Source organism: Polyodon spathula, chromosome 11, assembly GCF_017654505.1.
Source record: "Polyodon spathula isolate WHYD16114869_AA chromosome 11, ASM1765450v1, whole genome shotgun sequence".
Taxonomy (NCBI): Eukaryota; Metazoa; Chordata; class Actinopteri; order Acipenseriformes; family Polyodontidae; genus Polyodon; species Polyodon spathula.
Window position 1 is genome coordinate 5,680,202 of NC_054544.1, and position 17,063 is coordinate 5,697,264.

The 17,063-nt window shown below is 37.2% G+C and overlaps 1 long non-coding RNA gene across 1 annotated transcript in view; it reads left to right on the top strand.

Annotated features, from left to right (window-relative positions):
• Positions 1-13,576, top strand: part of LOC121323049 — a 62,327-nt gene extending 48,751 nt beyond the window's left edge. Inside the window, exon 3 of the long non-coding RNA XR_005951113.1 lies at positions 13,445-13,576. This is a non-coding gene — a long non-coding RNA (uncharacterized LOC121323049). The remainder of the gene's footprint in view (positions 1-13,444) is intronic.
• The last annotated feature ends 3,487 nt before the right edge of the window (positions 13,577-17,063 follow it).

The following is a 17,063-nucleotide window of genomic DNA, read 5'->3' on the forward strand; positions in this document are numbered from 1 at the left end:
TAGCAAGCCAGATCGCTGCAATTCTAGCACTAGAAACTTTGTTGTGACACTGCACAAAACAATGTTCTGAGTCTTGAGTTATAACATACTGCAGTGATTACTTGTTTGAAGTTATGGATAAGTATTGTGTCAAACCACAAGACAGGCTTTGGACCACAGAATAGGACTGAAGTGTCCTGTATTATAGTTGTATCTAAGGTTACACAGTTTTCTTGAACAACATCACATTGTTTTAGTTATACCACAGGGCTAATCAATCAATCCACTGCCAAAAATCCAGGTCACTTCCGTTTTGAACTTGTGCCAAAGCTTCAGATTGATACTGATTTTAGCAACTCAGTTACATTAGAGACAAAAAGGGACTTTTCAGAAGGGGCTTTGGGCTGACTCAGAGCCAGCTCGCTCATCTGTATTTAAAATAATACTTTCAAATCACAGCTCACTTTAGTGGATTATAGATTCACCCCTCACAGGGATATAGGATCTAATCTTTCGTGTAAATACTTTATAAATCTGGTGTGAAACTAAAACAATTGTGCTTTTGGCTTGTGCTGTACGGGGTTCTGCAGCATGTGTGCCAGATAACAGTACATAAAATACATGTGGGAAATGGATACATTATATTTGACTTTCCCAGGGTATTCTGTTGAGCTGGGGCTGCAGAGGTCTGTTCAGTCATGGTTGCCTGATGCAGCATGTAAACACCATAAAAATAAAACATTTTAATTTTTATTTTTGGTACACTGCTGTAATCCATCATCAGTGTATTCAAGTTCCTTTATTTATCAGAAGGAAAGATCTTTTGGGTGCCAATACATATAAGCACTCTTTGTACACATTATAAAATCATGGTGTTAAAATGTCTTGTTATTTAAATGAGGCTTGTCAGCGCACTGACAGGCCCTTTTGGTGGCATGCAATGCAGGTTGTCATCTGAACAAGTTTTTTGTATACAAATGTTATACTTCCTGTGTGAATTTGCAACAGTTGTAGGGTTGTGCTTATCCAATAGTTTAACATGCCAGAAACGTATAACACTACATTCTTCACTGAAGCTGATTTTTTTTTTTTTCTTGTTATCTGCACTCGCCTTAATAAGGTACTCTTAAAAATACCAACAATAGCTGCCTTTCTAATGTTAGCTAGTGGGGCATTCCAGCTGCATGCAGCTGTGAACTCTAGGTAAAGGTCTATTTTCACCATTAGTATTGTATTTGTTTAAAAATATGCAGTATATGAATAGAGTATGTAAATCACAATGATATTAAACAGTAACTGAATGATGGCTGGGCATAACTTTGATTAGATTTTCACATTTTTTGCACATGTTTTAAGTTACTTCCTTATCTATTTATCCATCATCATATTTTTTTTGCATGCACAACCACTTGCGTATAACAAAAATAATTCTTTCTGTTGTAATGGTTTAAATGCAGACTACTGTGTCAATGCATTAAATCGACTGTTTCTTTAATGCAAGCATGCCTGGTCGCAGCCCATGGATAAAAGTGGTCCAGCTCTAGAGAAATTACAAAACCTATGTGTAGTTTTGTAATTTGGATATAGATGAAAATGCTCAAAGCTGTTCATCTCCTAAAGCCCTCTGGTTTGATTGCCTATATACTGTACAATATGTAAACATTAATTACAGGTCTCCAGCGCGCTATTTGCATAGCACCATTAGCTTTCTAGGTCGTTTTTTGTTGCGGCTAAAAGATCTTCATCATAGAGGGCTATGGAACGTGTGGACATCTCGTATAGATCCGTTCGATATGCATGTACCCTGCAAGCCATTTAATAATGACCTTCATTAGGACAATCAAATGTGCATTCAGGTTTCAGCAGTGTTTCAGGTCAGAATGAATACACTGTAAAAATGTAATACTTTATTAATCCCCTGAGCAATTTACTATTTGTCATCTGCCTCCAGGTGTATGACTGGCATTTATGTTGATGTTGCCTAATCTTGCATTACAATGTTTTGAATTTGAAAGTTTGCCACGGAAACAAAAGAGCACAATGAATTCGTTGAAATTAAACTGAAAACCAGATCAATCAAATCGATGCCACTGTTGAATGCAGGCAGTTATTATATGTATTGGAGTAACGAATACTGACTACTATTTCTGTCTGTTTGTCAACTGCTAAAGAACATGAGAGGGCCCTGTATGTTTGAAATAATAATTAGTACATTAGCACTGTTTACATAGCATACAATTAAAATAATCATTTACTGGCTAATCTGGAACCTCTTTGTTGACATACTTTACAAAACCTGAAAATCACGTTTTGCCTGCCTTAATCCTTTGTTTCTAAATTATATGCCAAGTGAGCTCTTGACCTTAACAACTATATAATAGAAACAGGTTTGGAGAAAGACAAGACTGTTTCTGCACCCCACAGTGCAACACAGTATGGTAGTTAAAAGCACTTCTGGCCCGTACTGGTTGCTAAAACAGCTGTTACACACATGAGGCAATCCTATCAACAGCCAATAGATTAGACAGCAAGAGGCCAAACATGAAAGCAAAACATATTTACAGATATTTTATCTCCATGGCACACAGTGACATTTCATATGGCAGAAGTCTCAACAAAATACCAAACACAGGAAACAGAATTGAAAATTACAATTCCAATTGCACCTAACCCTATTCAACAGCAACGTTGTCTGCAGTTTTGTGAATAACCTGTTCAGAATAATGGTGGCGTCTCTCAGGATGGACTGATTATGTGAGCCTAATATTTGTCTTTTTTTAATAGGTATGATAGAAAAATACAGTAAAGGAAAATGATAGAAATAATTGCTATTACTGTTAGTGTACTGTACTGAATGTAAGACTGCTAACAAACTAGTACATAATGTTGCATCTACTGTACTTGAAATTAGCTGTTTATTTATTTGAAGGGTGGGGTGAATCCCGTATAGTAAAACCTGCTCTACTGTACAGTGTACAATGCTGAATAGAGATGGTCTGTGCTTACTGCAGTAGCAAGCTCCAATCTGTTGCCCAGGCCCGAATTAGGGTGCCCATCAACTCTGGGATAAGCAGAGGCTTAGATCCACAGTGAATGCACATCTGTTCAACATCAGGGCTTTCAACAGTGAAGTCTTTGCTTCATCTTTCTGCAGCAGTTTCTGCTTTTTTTTTAAAATGGATGAATGATTTAGGGCCCTGGTATTTTTGTTTCTGCAAGCCAGTGTTCATTTCTGGAACCACACTTAGTCTTGTTATATCTGCTATTGGTCCCCAGTCAGCAATAAGGTTACAGATTGCTGATGTTTCTTTTTCAAGATTACTATTAAAAAATGACTTGAAAGGACTTGAATTGGCAGGTACTGTATACCCTTCCTCGTCTAATATTTTGGGACTATTTTAACTACAATCGTTGAAATAGAATCAGTATTACTATATAAATCTCTGTGTTTTTCTCTGCTTGTTACAAAGCATATTCACAAAGTTACAACAGACAAAGGTTGGCTTTAATGTATTAATTGCCAGAAGTGATTTCTGGTGGAAAGGTTCGGCATTTAATAAAGCTATTATTTATTAGCTCCAGACCCCCCTTCCTCATGTGACATCCTAATTACACATTCCTGCACCTTCTACAAGAATGAAAGACTGATTTGTTAGATGAAGTAAGTCATCTAAATGGGGCATATTTTTTATGTTTTCAAGGATTATCTAGAGGATTCAGGAGCCTTACAGCAAGTCCCTAAAGACTGATATTAGCTCACTGTGGGTGAGCTGGGAGTGTAGATTTAGACACCTGATAAGAGGTGGCTGCAAGAAAGGCCCACATTGACTCAGACAGGGCTGATCAGGTCTAGGGCTTGTGCTTAAGTGAAGGTCAGTCTTATCCATGTATAGCTTCATTTTCCAGTTGAATGGCAAACAGGCTACCCTTGTATTAACGAAATCTATATTCTGTAACACATCCAGATTCATGTGTGTCAGGGACAGCGATTACACCAAAGGACTGTTCGTTTTTATAACCTTGGCAATTGAAACTAGGGTAAACTTGAGAGCTGGGTTTTATCCTTGATGAAAGTGCCTTGATTGAAAGAAAGTATTGAAGTACGGGCACTTTGCTGAAAACTATACCTAATAACATCTAATGGACCTCAAATGGTCCTTTGGTGTGTGACCAAAGAACCTGTGATTCTTAAAGTGTCACTGTGCTTTATCATCTTATTACCTTATGGGAATAAAAGCAGGCATTTTCAAGCATTAAATAAGGGAACCAGACAAGGAAATCATATGGTATATTATGGTATATTGTCACTGTGCTAGTGATTACAGATGGTCATAGTCATGTCTACCAGTTTTGTTCACAGCTTTGTACTTAAATGAGAAACAGGCATGAGGTCTAACCCTCTAGCTGACATGCTCAAGATATATATTTTCTGTGTGTTTTTGTTTCCACTGTGATGGAGAAATCCATCTTTTCATAACTCAGAACAGAGGTTTCTCTCATTTGTCCTTGTATAGTCCGCTAGCACCTCACAGAGTTTGTTAAGCTGCTTTTCTTCCATTTGGATTATTTTTATATTAATATAAAATCAGTTGCATGTTTTTGCTATTGTTGTATAGTAAAAGGGATAGCAGTTTGTTGTTTTTAAAAAGCTATATGACGTTTTTCTGTCTTGTTTTTAAATGCGGTTAGGTGTATAATATCATAAGAAATTCAGGTATGTTTTGGCTATGCAGTATAAAGTGTGACTATTTTCTATTAACAGGGATTATTTGCACATTTTGTGTAAACAATATTTTCACACAAGTCCTACGGTAAAGGTATTATTTTTTCAGAGAAATTGTTCTGAGTAATTTCTTGCTAGATTTATACCAATTAATACAGTTGCTGTAACAGAGAAAGTCTTGTAAATTAGGCATTCACCAGTTCAGCACATAGTGAATTGTCAGCAAAGAGATCTCTGTAGTGTCATTCACAAAAGAAGAATAGAAAAATCGCTTTACAACTAACATAAAAAGAACAGCTGGCCAAAGACATTTTTATGTTAAATAGTAATTAATTTATTTAATATTTGCTTGCTACACTAGCCAGAAACATGCTCAACCTGCCGTGAAAAAAGGAATGAGCTGTGGACAAGTTATTGCTGTTGAAGCTTAAAACTAAGCTGCCTATAAAATCGGGTACTTAGATCTAATATTGTGCAGTTCGAGCACCAGCAATAGTCTGGGTATAAAGAAATTGAATGCAGAGAGTTGCCAATGTGGCTATTTATGAGTTGAATCTTCCAGTGCACAATGGACTTTCCTCTTGACGAATCACATATAATCACCATAGTAACTCCACATAATTATGCATAAGATCTCGACGTGCTTACAAAGAGAAGCCTGGCTTGAACTGTGAAGAATTATTTTGCAGGGTAATGGGGGACAGATGTGGGGGGGGGGGGGGGGGGGGGGTTGGTGTATGCAAAATATAAAAAGTGTTGACCGTGGATTTGAGAAATGAACAAGAGACAAAGATCACCAGCATTGTGCTGCAGAGCATTGAGATAAGTCCTAATGCATTTTCCGGAAGCGGAGACAGCCTAATGTAGATATGTCCAAATAAATGACTGATACTTACCCTCTTTCTGTTTTGTATTTCCTTGATATCAGTCAGTTAAAAGTCAGTTTTATTGTTCTTATAATAATAATAATAATAATAATAATAAATAATAATAATAATAATAATAATAATAATCTTTGTCCTACTAGAGTAGAATGGAAGGCTTATAAATCTGAACGTGAGCTGTCAATCATAGAGAAGAGTAGACAAGCCTGGTAACGAACAAACAGTGATTACGGCAAAGTGTGGTCAGAATCATGGCAGACTATAGTAAACCATGGTGGTGTTTATTTTAATGAGTTTCCTCCAGAGACCCACTTAAAATGCAGTTTAAGATAATTAGAATCCAGTTTATGATGGTGAACGATTGTATTATAAGGAGATTTTATCCAGATGAAAATCATACATTTATTTCCACTCACAATGTGATTTTTTACCCAATGTAACAAGAAAAATATGGTAAGCGCAAAGAATGTCCCGCTGATTTAGCCATTCTGTTAACATCCTGTCTACCAAAACATAATGACGAATGTGGCTGGAGGAAGCAGTTTTTCTTAAAGTGGCTGCTCTCTGTGAGCATGAGAACATGTTCTGATTGTTTTCAATTCCAAGTCCAAAGGCCTTTCCCAGGCCAGTGCAGATGAATCAGATTGGTTTCACCAGACATTCCGACGTTACTTCAGGCTCTGTGCATTATAGTGGGCTTAGAACACAGGACCTAAAGGGGTCATTACCTTGCCTGTGACCTCTCCTGACAGAGCCACAGTGTGATCAGCTAGTCCAGCCATGTGCTTTGACAGGTCAGAGTGCAACTGTGTGGCTTCTGCTTCCACTTGGGAGGAAGATCACATAGGAAATTCAAGTTCAAGCCTTGTCAGTTTGTAAAATGTTATTTTATGCCAAGTACTGTATGTTTCACTCACTGGGTCTTATGCCTAAACAAAATAATGCAGGTAGTGAGCTAGCTGTATAGACCAAAACAGGATTTTCACCAAGTGCTAATTTTGTTGGTCTGTTTGAGTGAAAGTAAAATAGTTTGACTGAAACACAGTGATGGGATGACTTGAGGTCCCTGCATTAGAGGTGGTAGGTTGTAGCAGTGGGGGACTGCAGCTCATTTTAAAATGTAATAAAGATTAGGAGATCACACTGTGCACCACTATTGGTGCCTAGTCCTCATATTAAATGGGGTCAAGCAATATATATATATATATATATATATATATATATCATCTATATACTCTTATATTATATATATATAGATATATATTATATATAATATTATATATACTTCCATATATTACCTAAATAAAGTGAGAAGATATTAGAAGGATAGCTGTGTACCTAAAGTACAATGTCAGCATGACAGGACTAGAGCTTTTGATTTTAACCCGTTCCTCCTTGTAACCACTGACAATGGCAGCAGATAAGGAGAGAGACATTTAGACCACAAGAAAGAAAGGGAATCATGTAAATACATTACTGTACAGTATGTAATAGAAAAAATGTTATTACAGAGAATATGAAGTCTGGGAGACTATATTTCTCCAAGGATAACATTCTCTCCAAATAAGAAAGACTATCATCCATCGTTTAGCAAATCCATTGGATTATCTATCCCCTACATTTATTTCCAGTGATTCCTGTAGGTCTTTTTCATAGGCTTCTTGTGGCAGACTAGTCCTATAGTAGGCACTGTCCTTATTTTATTAAATGCCATATTCCTTATTATTAGGGTAGTGGATATGAAAACTTGTTTGAATTACCAATAGCTTATGTTGACAAGTTAGCGAGGACAGTGTCCCCATATCCCCATTCTATTGGTTCAGTACAGTGGTTCATGGTCTACTTAGCATATGAATTTTGACAAATTCAGAATATAGTTTGGCTTGACTGCAGGCCTGCTGTAAGTCATCTTATTACAGAACTACATTGGAGTAAATGAGAAGCAACACAGAGAAAACATTACATAGTGCTCGGCAGCATGCTTTGAATATCACATCAGTATTAGATACTAAATCTAATCAATGGGGGGGGGGGGGGGGGGGGGGGGGGTTAAGGGCAGTAATCCTTTTTATGTTATTTTCTGTGTTAAACGAGCACTGTAGCAATTTCTCATATTTTCATACAACCACCATCATTTTAGTATTTAATAGAAATGCTGTATTTAAATTATTTTATGTTTGTGTTTATTTTAAGGCAAAAACAGATACAGTCTATACATTGCATGTTTATTCATTGCATTTATATAACACTTTTTATACAAAATGTATCGCAAAACAATGTACAGTACGTTTGTATAGCATGTCACACATACAACGGCAACAGTCAGACCATTTAAATAACAGTATACACATAATAATACAAAACCAGCAATTTTATAATACATTAAAACCCACTAAGATAAGAAAACCGTTTTTATAAAAGTCACATTCATAAACCTCGTCCCCTCCCTCCAATATTCCCCTGAGAGTACAATTAATTCACAGCCCTCCGTTCTGCCAACATTTATTTTTGCAGGTCCACCTCTAACTGCCTTCACATTGAACACTCATTGGGTAGCTTACTGTAGTTGGGGAGACTGTTTGTTGTCACGCTGCAATCTTAACAACTCAATTTCCAGCTGAAAACAAGGAGGAATGATTTAAAATTGTGTCCTCATCTGTAGTAATAAAGCAACCTGAAAGACACGACCCATAATATTATAAAGGATACACCTAAAAGCAAACTGGGTACATTTAAGCATTTGCTTCAGACAACACATCCAGAGACCTAGGTTATATCATAGAGGGGCTTGGTGGTGTGGTTGGGAAGGGCTTGCTGTTTGCACTGTACTACAGATCCCACAGGTTGGAAGACAAGTTAACAGCAGTGTAGGCAGTGTCAAAATGACTGGATAGCCACGGGTCCTTCAGAGCCGTCTTGAGGCTATAAGCAGAATAAAACATCCACCTACACATGCTGTTGATCCTTTCACAAGATATAAAGATTTAGAAACCCAGCTTGTGGTCTTTTTCATTTTCTCTGTGATGTGCAGTAAGAGCTCAGGGGGTCGATGAGAATCCATTTTAAATCCAAACACTTGAAAACAATAATGAAACCAGTACTATTTATATTATCTGGTTTGTACTGTGCTGGCCCATAGACTTTCATTGTCTCAGAAGACTAAAAAATACGAATAAACCTCTTTACTGTATTGGATAGGTTACAGATGTCTCAAACTGTTGTATAGTTGAAGAGAGCCTGTTTAAAATAATCCAACACAGAACAAATGTGCGCATGGCAAATATCTTCAGAATTATATAAAAACAATTTAATGGATGTGTGGAAGGGGTGTGGGTAATTCACTGACCAGGAGACAGACAGGTGTACTTGGAAACACCACACAGGTACCCAGTTTTATTTTGGACTGGTTTTTATTTTTCTCCGGCAGAGGGCACTGTTGACCGTGGGCTGCCTATCAACGATGATAGACAGCACCACGGAAATACCACAGCTGGTACACGAACAGCAAGTGCACTTGCAGGTGCTCAAAGAAATAATAATGAAAACAGAAGGCGAAAAGAACAAGGGAAAATAAAACAGTAATAAAACTACAAATAAAAGGTGCTGCACTCGGCAGCGTTATCCCGGTCGCCGCTACCCGCACGACCCGGATCACCGTCCTATTCTATCGGCTATCTCGCCTGCTCTTTTACAATACGCCGGGGTCTGCCCCAAGGATTCCCCGCTCTCTCTCTCTGTCTTGCCGTGAATCTTTATTTTTCTCCCGGCTGATTCCCGGTCCTGAATCAAAGCTTCCGCACTCTTGGCGCGTCTAAGTGGGCAGCCCTGAGGAAACAACAGAGCGTTATTTTATAGGACCAACAATCACCCAAGACCCGCCTCTCAGCCATTCAGAGAGGGGGAAAGTCCACACACCCACTTTCCCACCTCCCTGTATCACTGCCATGACTCACAGGCAGTTGTTGGGCGACTGCCGCCCTCTTCCTGCAGCCCGTGAACACGCCAGCAGAGTCAGCACAGATCTCTCCCTGTTACAGGATGTAAAATCTTAAATGCGTTTGTTGGGAATACTAACCTGTGTTGCAACACTATCAAAATCAGGAGTTGATTACATTGGTACTGTGTCAACGAAAAAGCTTCTGTTTGACTGTTAAAAAGTTGTATGTGTTTTTATGAGGGTCAAGAAGTATAGAATTTGGAGAAAATGATTGGAGAAAATGCGACAGTGTGAGAGGGAAGGCATGTTGCTGGGGTGTTGTGATATTTTAAAATGACACTGAGGGAAGAGAAACAAAGGAGGTACATCTGATCTAATCCTTTCATAGTTAAGTACCCTTCAGTCAAGCCATGTGTGCAGAAAACAAAGCTGAGAGAATTACTCAGATTCCATTTTCTTGGTTGGACAGATTGATTGCTGTTTGTTGCTGGTATGGTAAATTTAGTTTTGGCAACTTTCCTTGCCCTTAATAGTGCCCTGATGAGGCCTCCGCTGGCATCTCAGCTGGACGTCCTGACATCCGTTCACCTCAGCTGGACCTCCTGACATCAGTTCACCTCAGCTGGACCTCCTGACATCCGTTCACCTCAGCTGGACCTCCTGACATCCGTTCTCCTCAGCTGGCACTCAAGGCAGCTTGCTACATCAGAGTGCGTGTAGGCTGGGTCCAAATATTGCAGTTCCAGAGATTAAAAAAAATGTGATAATTGCTTCTCTTTCAGGGGTATGTGAGTAATTTCCATTACAGGCAATAAACTAATCCCACTGCTTTAATGCTTGGATTTGGAAGCCATAATGAGAAACTGCAAGAGCTTCGAAATGCCTTTTTCTGCTCTTGAAATCTTGCTCCGTCTAGCTGGTTTCTTTGTTAATACCATTCGACAATAAAGCCTTTTGTGCTGCAAGGATGGCTGGTATATTATAAGAATATGAATTTACCCGTGGCTCTAAATAAAAGAACTGTCCTTTGGGGTGGAAGTATTATTTTTTTTACTCATTCTTCCAGTATGAACCTTTATGTAAAGTTCAGTTTTTGTATCAGGAGAAAAGCCATGGTGATTGCAAACTGTAATGAGTTTCTTTTTACTGTTAGATCAATCCTTACACATAGATTGTCTTTTTTTTGTGCATGCTGAACAATGGCTATTGTATACGAAGTGGTCCGTAGTTAACCCTTAGCTGTTATTTAAGTGATGGCCTTTTGAAAACCAGGTCTTGATGAAGGCTTGAGAGCAATTAGTTAGACAATTATACGTTAGACTGTATATATGAGATGCCTACATTGGGTGGTTTACCCTTTGCATTAGGCGTCTATTTTGAAAAGTATATTTCTGCCAGTATGTTTTATGTCTGGATTTTATACTGATTGAGGTTCTAAAAAGTTAAAGTTAAAAACCCTGGTATGTATTGTAGTACAGGCACTGGCGTGGTAAATACACTTCATGTTTCCCAAAAGCATTTAAACAATTAATTATACACCTAGGGAAGTGACACAATTACAGATGAATGGCACATACTCAAAATGTATCATTTTATCAGGAGACAAGTTAAATGCTCCATGTTGAGTTATGCAACAAATTAATTGTATGCAAATGTTGCTGGGTTGACTGGAATTTAAATAGAGCCCTTAAAAACGCTAGTTGCATTCAATAGAATGATTTCTCACAAGTGCCGTCCCAATTTTTATTTTTTTGTTTGTTTTTGGGTGAATACATAAAATCACACAATAATTACTGTTAAAACTCTGCTCAGATATTATAGGCTTTTAGTGAAATCTTGCAAAAAGATTTAAAAGTTAAGTACATTGTAAATGTACGTAATAGCATTGTAATTATGTGTAAGTACACATGTATTTACTATGTAACTACTATGTAAATTCACAGTAATTAGAGGCAAATCATATAACCTGTTACCAACATATCTCAATTCCATTAAGTACATCTGTAAACATTTATTAATGCTGTATATGGTAGAAAAACCCCATTGGCTTAGCCGTGTAATGATAATCTTCATTGAAGATAAGTGTAAAACAATAAATATGTCAAGAATGCAACTATTGTATGTCAACATATCTATTTCTACACCAGATTATATTGTGTTAATAGATATCATCGAAGAAGCTTACAACTCAGGGAATATCTGCTCTACAAGGGTGATGATAAATCACATTCTATAGTAGAGGCTAACTTATTATATAATTTACTGAAGTATACTAACAGAACACTATCATATTCTACAGTCAACTAAACTATTTATTTTTCAAATCTTTTATATTTAGAAACATATTTCCAATCATATATTAGCATACAATTTTCCAGTGTGTTCTTCTAATATCATCAGGACTCTTTGTTTGAATACCTTGCCTGCTGTGTCTCTCTCTCTCTCTCTCTCTCTCTCTCTCTCTCTCTCTCTCTCTCTCTCTCTCTCTCTCTCTCTCTCTCTATATAATATATATATATATGATATAGATATATATATATATCTATATATATATATATATATAATATATATATATATATATTATAACATATAGGTATTTGACTAGAGCATTTCAGGTTAGGTAAGTAAATACATAAATCAATAAAAGTGCTGTGTGTACCGTTTACGGGAACACCCTCCTACACTCCTGTACAATACATACCCTCATGCTCTTGAGACCTTTTTACTGGATATGTTTTTCTGTGCATTATGGAACTATAACTGTATCTTTATAGATATACATCATAGATATGTAAGATATGGGTTATAGATGTGCATAGATATGCATTTTACAGACAAGCACAGGTGCTCACATACTCATGTGTCTTCCTTTGAGATAAATATGCATTAAAAACGGTTGGCAGGCTCAGTACCCAAACTGCAATACCCTGACCCCATCTCACCTTCACTGTCTGTGTTGAATTGATCAAAGAGCTGTCACTTTGGTTTTACTTAAAACCTTAGATAGTATAGCATTTCTTATAGAAAATGTTTTTGACAGCACATATTAAAATCGTATTTCAGCTAAAATAATGTTTGTAAGTTCATTAAATAATGTTTGATAAAGTACTTTACTGCTACTATACATTTAGACAGTTATATTGTATAAAATATGAATCACATTATTTTTGTTTTATGTGTCCCTTGTAATGAAACATGTTTATTTTATTACTTTTTTCAACTTTTTTTTTTTTTAGCATTATAGTTTGAGATATCTGAGGTCTTACAATACATTAATTTCAAGGAGTGGCGAGATGACATTTTCCAGCACTCCTAAGTTGCCCTATTTAGAAGAGTGAACGTTTTTATGCATTTAGTTCAGGTGAAAACTTACATAAAGCTCTGTATGCATTTATTGTAATGTTATTTATATACACGCAGTATTGTAGGTGCATTACTCAATGAGAAAAGCTTGGATTTCCTTATAATAAATGTTTCTTGTAGCCTAGTCTTTTGCACTCTTTATGTATAAATCTGTTGTTGTGGGGGTTACAACATACAGCATTCATGGTCTATGATCCTCTGTGAGAAAGCCTGCAGGTGTATCCAAGCAAACAAGATTTTAAAAAAATCTTGCTAGCAGAAATGTGCATATTATTTGTAATAGAAAGATCCCAAAACAACAAACCTTCAAACTATAAAAATCAGATAATAATACATGGGGATTGTTTACTGGGTGTAGTCATCTAAATCACTGTGACCGATCAACAAACAATGACACACTGCCCTGGGGCTGATGTGCTACAGTACTCAAGCTGATGGGCAAAGGTTCTTGTTTGTTCCCATCATTTATGTTCTTAAGGTCTTATGACAGCTTAGGTCCAGCCTTGTTTTAACATGAAACCAATCTGTGCTGATTACATTTTTGCTGCTTTTCTACAGGAGCACATAGACTCCAACAAGTGCATAGAGGAACTGTTGAAACAGCTGGAGGAGGAGCGCAGGAGCGTGCGAAGGCAAGTGAAGCTCTGTTTTTACATTCACATTTTAACTGAAGGACATAAAAATATACAGCAGCACTGCAGGCATGTACAGTGACTTCATTTATGTCATTTTTAAACAGCACAGAATATTTGAAAGGAAGAATGCAGGAAATAGTCAAGGTCGTCTGTTATTTCTACTGTAGCTCAGGGAAGAACGAATTTTAGCTGAGTAAAAAAAGAAAGGATTTATAGAATATGTAGAAACAGTTCTTAAAAACATGTGGTGCACTACACCTTGAAGGACAGAGGAAGGGCAGCCTTTGTTTGCTATTAGTACATAACCTTAGAAAACAGGACCAACCAGAAGAAACTTGTGACACAAAAGACACATGTCCGGAGTGTGTGTCTGCTGGGCGAGGACGTTTCATTGGTGTTACACAGAATGCATGAGTGTTTAAAGTTATGAATGAAGCATTCAAAGCCTCATCTTTCACTTTTGCATGACTCAGTTTAAGTCTTGCTTTGTTTGTTGTGGGTTTTGAGGTGGTCTAATTTAATTCCCACCATTGTCTGTTTCACAACACTGCCTTGCTTATCTGCACATTTTAGCAATCTAGACGGTCTTTGTTGAAAAGCGAAGCTGACCTTTTTTCCCCGTTGAGGGTCTCTAGGTCAGTCTTGATATGTACATTGTTGGAGCAGTGGAGAATGCTTCTGACTATACCTGCCCTATAGATAGATCAGCAGGTTCAGTTTGCTGTGTGCTTAATTTTATCACCAAAAACCATACATATGGAGCATTAATGCACAAGCTGTATTTACAATGAATGTGTGCCATTTTCATTTGGATAAAACCGTATATTTGATTTTGGATTATGTTAAGTGGAGGAAATGCTGCATTTTGTTCCACATCAGATAGCCAGCATAGTTTTCTTTTCCCTTTTTGATGATCTTATTAATGTTTTACTTCTCTCCCCTCCTACAGTAAGCATGGGTTTGCCCCTCAGTAACTAGTGTGCTAGTGCCAGTTCCTGATCAGTAGGGAGCTGGGAAGAGGTTTGTCGGGGACAGATTGTTATTCTTCTCCCTTCCCTTCTTGCTAATGAAAGCCTCTCCTCCCATTCTCACAGAGAGTGCGACCCCAATACTGTGCAGGATTGCCAGGCTGTCAGGGCCCTGATGAGGTCGAGATTGTTATCCTTTCCCTGATTTACACGCCTGTCCAGTTCATAAACAAGGGCACTCACATTTCCTTTGAAGGGACTGCCATTTCAGTGTTAGCCACACTGCAGATAGAGAGGCAGCGCATTTACAGAGTATGTGAGTGCAGTATTAGGAAATTCATTGTTAACTCTGGTCCCTTCTGCATTAAGCACACACAGGATTTCAACCACCCGCCATCTAAAAATAGCAGGTCTATAGCAGGTTACTGCTTTTTTTGTTTATGTATTTATTAATGTATGTATGTACTGTAGGTAAGATTGGTTTGGAAATCACTTGGTAAATAAATATACAATTAAAAATACTACTACTACTACTACTACTACTCTATTCCAAACAGGTGAGCATTACATACCTATTTTCTAAAAGCAACATTGTTGGTAATTGCTTGAAATTAAATACGGGGATCTGGATTGACAAATGGAATGATACAGGATACACATTGTCAGTGTGTTTGTTGATAAAAAAAGGCCCACTTTAAAAAGCAGTGACTGTATATCATTTTTACAGTGTTAAATAATAAAATGTCAACAAGACAAGTAGTTGATGGTTTATAGCGGTGATCTGCAAAGACAAAGCCAACACTATCTCATGAATAAAGGCACTTGTATAAAACTGAAAGCTTCATAACAGAGATAGATGTTTTTATCTCTGTTTATAATTGATTTGTGAATTGTATAAACCAGCTGATATATCATTGAGGATCTCTATGGATCACAAGCATAATGGCCAATATATAGGGGTGGGACTACAGTGTCTGTAGTGAGACAGATGTCCTTATAAATCAGCACTGGACTTTATTATGGCCGTGATTTGTGACTGCCATCAGCCTAACCCATTGGGTCAGTGGACATTGAACCTGACCGTGACAGATTGTCTTTGGTTTACTCTAGTGTAGCTCATAGAAACCCCACTGACACATACTCTGAAGATGTAGCCCTCCCACTCAACAATGTAGAGAGGTCTTGTTATAAAGTGGGAAATCCCTCTTCGCCTCATGGAAAACTAAACACACCTCTCATAAATGAAGAGCATTGCATCAAAGTAGGGTATCAACACAAGGTCCATGCTGTCTTGTATGCTGTTAACATAGTGTTACGTTGCAATGCTGCTGTAGCTTTGAGTATGCGCCACTGAAATTTCAATTTTAGGAGATGCTTCAAATGACCCAGTTAACAATAATCTGAGGATATATTTAGAGTTACAGCTGTTTTTGTACTTGCAGTAAATGCTACTGAATACAATACATGCTCATCTGTGGCTACTGTGCGTGAGTATTGTCTCTTTATTTTTTAGTTCTTTTTACCATTTGTAACTGAATTGCATTAATGTATCTATGTATACAGTATAAGCATATATTTATTTTTGCTTTTATTAATTCCACTTGCCAATTCAGAAAACCCATACTGAATTGTACCTTAAGGTAGATGACACCCCAGAAGATAAATATGGTAATATACAAATACAGATGTAAACATAAGCAGATCATCTGTGAAAATAATTAGCTTTTCAGGGTAACTATTCTGGATTCCCACAAAATTACTAAGAGAAGTACAACGCTTTAGAACTTACAACTGTGTGATGGGACAACCATGTTCCTTTTCTCAGTACTCAAGCCTACCCCTGCATGAAGGGTGGTAACAGATCTGCTACTTCCTTATTGTTCAAAAAATTTAAAAATAATCATAGAGCAGGTAAATGTTGCTCTTTTCCCAGGATGGTTTTAGTCTGGTAAATAATAAGTCTAAGCTCATAAATTCAAAACATTATTTCCATGAAGATAATACAGCTGATAACAGCAGGCTATTTTAAAGAAAGAGTTCTTCATTTTAATGAATTTGTTTATTCTTACAGATGCTTTCCTATCTGAAGGTACAAATTAATTAACAATGAATAAAAACAGAGTGGACTAATAATACATTCTCAGAAACCTATTAATTATACCCCATCTGTAAACAAATAAGAGTCCTCAGTCCTTCTCTCTAGAAATGGCTGCCATTTTGTTTCAGTTAATAAATGGTTCCTTAATGTATTAAAACCAACATTTTAAGAATTCATTTTAAATATCTGTATGTATTTTGAGTTATTGAGACGAATCATCCTCTCTTTGGAACTGTAAACGAGATTCCCACCACCCCTTTGACACGACAGCTATCACACAACAACCAAAAGCTATCAGGTGTCACGTTTGTTAGTTGATTCATCGATTGTCAAGAGTTAAGAACATAAGAACATAAGAAAGTTTACAAACGAGAGGAGGCCATTCGGCCCATCTTGCTCGTTTGGTTGTTAGTAGCTTATTGATCCCAAAATCTCATCAAGCAGCTTCTTGAAGGATCCCAGGGTGTCAGCTTCAA